This window comes from Salvelinus sp. IW2-2015, unplaced genomic scaffold (assembly GCF_002910315.2).
Source record: "Salvelinus sp. IW2-2015 unplaced genomic scaffold, ASM291031v2 Un_scaffold659, whole genome shotgun sequence".
Taxonomy (NCBI): Eukaryota; Metazoa; Chordata; class Actinopteri; order Salmoniformes; family Salmonidae; genus Salvelinus; species Salvelinus sp. IW2-2015.
In genome coordinates this window covers 23,618-28,422 of record NW_019942591.1, presented here as the reverse complement: position 1 = coordinate 28,422, position 4,805 = coordinate 23,618, and the positions used below count along the sequence as shown (strand labels likewise).

At 49.4% G+C, this 4,805-nt stretch overlaps 1 pseudogene; it reads right to left on the bottom strand.

Annotated features, from left to right (window-relative positions):
* The window catches only part of LOC112068736 (rho-related GTP-binding protein RhoN-like), a 28,015-nt pseudogene that overhangs the window by 1,494 nt on the left and 21,716 nt on the right, over nucleotides 1–4,805 (bottom strand).

Sequence of the window (4,805 nt, the reverse complement as noted above, 5' to 3'; positions counted from 1 at the left end):
CAACAACATCAAGAACATCATCATCAACAACAACATAAAGAACATCATCATCAACAACAACATAAAGAACATCATCATCAACATCAACAACATCAAGAACATCATCATCAACAACAACATAAAGAACATCATCACCATCAACAACAACATCAAGAACATCCTCATCAACAACAACATCAAGAACATCATCGTCAACAACATCCTGCTGTTGTGAATAGTATCTACTGTTCTTCTTGAGGTACCATGACAGTTAATTCGCCATAACCTAGTACCAATGAGCTCACGTTACTGTAGTGAGAGACAAGCAGGAGCCACAGAGATGCTGCTGGTCTAAACATCATGTCTATAGTGCAGACAGTTGAACCTGCCCTACATCTAATGACTAATCCATGGGACTCCCTCTCTCTATCTCACTCTGTCTCTCCTCTTTCTCCTGCCACGTTCTGTTTGTTGCTGTTTAAACTGAGCAGAAAGCCCACCACAGAGAGCCCAGTGGGCTAGAGTTTTCCTCCCATTGTCTGGTACATGTATATGTATGGGAGACTAGAGAGGAGAAACTAACTCGCTGTCCAAAGCCTGCCTGGCATTGTGTGCTGCCTGCTTCCCCCCAGGTCCCGTGTTATCAAAGCTCACTGACCGAAAGGATACATCGAACAGATGAAGTTCCAGTTTAGAATTCTATGGTACTGTATTTGCCCTCTCCTCTCTGGCTATCTTTCCTTATTCTGCATTGGATTATGCCAAGTCCGGTTTCCCTGTTTTACATTGGTTTGTCTTTACACCTCCAATGGCCCTCTCTGGGGATCACATGCACTCACACACAGATGGGGCCTTTCAGAACCACAGGCCTGGTGTGATCTTATCAAGGCTCCTTCCTTACACAGTCACACAGTCACAGGTAAACGTCTCTATTAGGTGGAAACACCGATTTAGAGAAGGAGGGAGGGAGGGAGGGAGGGAAGAGAGATTGAGAGGGAGGGAGATTAAGGAAGGGAGAGAGAGAAAGAGAGAGATTGAGAGGGAGGGAGACTGAGCAATTGGCGAGAGAGATTAAGGGAGGGGGAGAGATTAAGGAAGGGAGAGAGAGAGAGCGAGAGAGGGGGTGAGGAAGGTTGAGAGAAACGAAGGGAGAGGGAGAGATGGGCCTGACAAGCAGCAAAGCTTTATCAGACCGTGGCCAGATGAGCGTGTAATGTGTAGGGTTCACCCTGTGGTCACCTCGCCTGTGACTCCTCAACTCTGCTACCGGAATTCCATTTGAGATCAACAACAGGATAACAAGCTGGGGGATATTGGATTAGATCAGCAAAACTTGGTTGTTGGGAGCCTGCCAGGCGCTTGTACTGTATGTGACACAGATTCCCTGGCAATTATAGACAGGTCAGAACAGTACAGTACCTGCCTCAGACAGAAATAGAGTATGACGTAGAACAAAAACACAACAGCCCTAACATGAGCCTCTGAAACATTGCCCATGAGCTTAATGGTATCCCACTCTATCTTTTGTTAGTCTATTTTATTTACATGCTTTGTTTTTTTCCCGTTGCTTTTTTGGGGGACTCTATCTGATTTTTCCCCAGTGGCCAGCACACAGCCGGCCCACAGCCAGCTCACAGCCGGCACACAGCCGGCCCACAGCCAGCTCACAGCCAGCACACAGCCGGCCCACAGCCAGCTCACAGCCAGCACACAGCCGGCCCACAGCCAGCTCACAGCCAGCACACAGCCGGCCCACAAGCCGGCTCACAGCCAGACACAGCCGGCCGCGCACCACAGCCACAGCGGCCCAACAGTCCGGGCCCACACAGCCGGCTCACCAGCCGCTACAGCCACGCCCAGCCAGTCACGCCAGCCGCGGCCACAGCCAGTGCCATCAGCCAGGCCTCACATTGTCGCCGGCCCACAGCAGCTCACAGCCAGCTTCACAGCCAGCCACACGATGCCGCCGCCCCACAGGCCAGCTCACAGTGGAGGAAAGGTCCTCGGGTCCTGAGCTTTGTGTGTGTATGGGGGGCGGTGAAACGCCCCACAGCCCCTTCCACCTGTTGTATGTCAGACACGGGAGAGCATCAAAACACGCAAAAAGAGGATATGTTTCAACGATTTACTGACCTGTGTTTATCACCCTCCCTCGTGTCCCTCCAATTACCATTGCCCTGGCTAAGAGGGATGTGGTAGCGTGCGATAAAGGCCTTGTTTATCAAAGTCTAGTTTTTTCTATTTATTACGCCTTTTCAAAATCCCTAAATCGCATGAATATTTAAATCTCAGGTTGAAAATGGTGTCGACTCCTGAGACATAAATCCTCTACATACTACCCCCCACCCTGGCACCCCCTAAACCCCCTTTACAATAACCAACCTCCACATCGCTGTCAGCCTATTAGTCAGAACGCCAACCTCTGCCAAAATGTCTGCTTCAGTGTGTTTCTATGTATGGGTAATATGTACATAATATATGTGTGCGTGTTGATATAGCAACTGTGGGTGGGCTACATCAATGCTGGGTTAAGGGTTAAAAGCTAGTTGAGCAATGGGTCGGCTCTGTCGTCTTCTCTTCTCCCTGTCGTGTCTCATTATAACTCGATTGGTTTCCTCCTTCTCTTTTTTTTAAAGACCCGTCTCCTTTCCTGCTATGTGTTTTCTCTCACTCTTTTCATTTCTTCCTCCTCCATCCTTCCCCGCCGCTCTCTTCCTCTGCTCACCTGTTCGTGTGTGATGGGGATGAGCGTTGCTTGGACAGGCTCTCTCAGCGTGCCCCACGTCTGTCCTCATGTCCAGCTTACAACCCACCAGAACCACCTTGGCATTGCGGACAGAACTCCTGGGTCTCCCCTGCCACTGGGCTGATGGACACACAGGCAAGGAGCCGTTAACAAGGAACGCAATAAAGAGACAGGCAGACAGGCAGACATACAGGCAGGGCAGAGGTTAACGAAGGAAGAGAAAACAGAAAGAGAGAGTGGACGGACGAGTCAAACCTAGTAAAAAATACTGTACATGTCAAATACTAGAGTCTAGTTGATTCGTTTCCCCCCGTTGCGATTATGGAACCAATGGAAGTAGTTCCAAAAGTGCAAATTCCAAGCCAACTCAAGCACACCTCAATTGGACCGAGGTCAGTATTTGATCACAGATTCTGGGACAGACAGACAGACAGACAGACAGACAGACAGACAGACAGACAGACAGACAGACAGACAGACAGACAGACAGACAGACAGACAGACAGACAGCGCATCAGTAAATAGCCAGCAGCGCTCATCAGTCAGGTCACCTCACCAGCAGGACATTCCTATGAAAACAGTGGAATGACTCCACACAGAGGACCTTTACATTCTCTGGCCCAAACTACCCTGACCTGCGACCCCCAGGACTCTACCCTGGCCATGCAGCTCATAGAGGAGGAGGGTTGACCCTGGCCCCTGATAACCAAAGAGGATGAACCGTTTCTTTGTCTCACCCAGATCTCTCTGTAATAGACTTTAGGTTATCTCATTAGTCTAAACGAATGTAAATGAATGACTTTGCTTCCGTGGTCTCCCTGTGAGACTTCTGTTCTGTTCCCTGTGTACTTGTGTGAGTCTCCCAATATAGCTCCACGCAGTTAGATGAATACGCAGATCTATGATTAGATCTCAGAGGAATCTATCATTTCACAATGATTGGGAAACTGTTTCAATGAGCTCCGCCATTAAATCGGTGCTCTAAATTCTCTTTGCCAATTGAGTGGTTTGGATAAGACTTCCTAATCCACTAGAAATGGAGGAGAGAGATTTATGTGTGATATAATGCAACGGTATGAGATTCATTTCATTTCTTTCCACTCTCTGGCTTGAGTCAATAGAGCTATTTTAGGTAGAGCACAGAACAGAAAACCCTGTGCTGTCCAGTTGAAACGACACACACTGTGAGATGAAATGTCATCGTTCAGACTTCAGCTGGGGAAAAAACATTCTGCCTCCCTCCTGCCACACAAATACCAAATAACACCCCCCAAAACATCGTGCATGTCTGACTTCATCCAGGGGCCACATGCAGAATGCAGGGGTGTGCAGCCATCCGTCAAGAGTTAAACAACCTTTGACCCCCCCCCCCCATGCTCCACCCCCATCTCTTATATACCATCCAATAACTTTGCACCCCCATTCTCAATCCCCTCCCGCTCCTGTCATCTGATGACCTTGGTGACAGGCAAGGTCACAGAGGTCAAGAGTCCAATTTGGAACGGTGATTGGGCAACAGGTTTCCATTCGCCGCAGGTTTTTTAAATTAACGGGGACAGTAGGGGTCAGGGGGTCATTGCAAACCCCCTACCAGGGGATTCATGGGAAAACCAGAAGCTAAGTCGACAGATGGGTGCACTGAGCCCTGAGACTGTGACGGGGGGGTAGAACCAAGGTGTCGTGTGGGTCAGCTCTACAGAGCCTGTGGCTGGGGCGTGTTTTACCAGCTCCCCTCAGACCACTAAACACGTCAACAGAGCCGCCGTGGGAATGCATTTTACAATGTCCTGAGCTCACAGGAGGAGACCTTCAAAGAGACGCGCCACACATGGCCTCAAGATGGAGGACTACTGAGAGACCGCTAGACGCTGAGGGCCAGTGAGAACGTTAACATGACACAAACACACACCAACACACATCACAGCACCACACCACACACACACACACACACACACACACACATCCACAGCACCACACACGCACATGACTGCTTATATGTGTAATGTAACACATTACCGACGCACACCACTCCTCATGAGAAATAGCTGTAAACTTCGCCAGACCACGTCACCAAACCCAC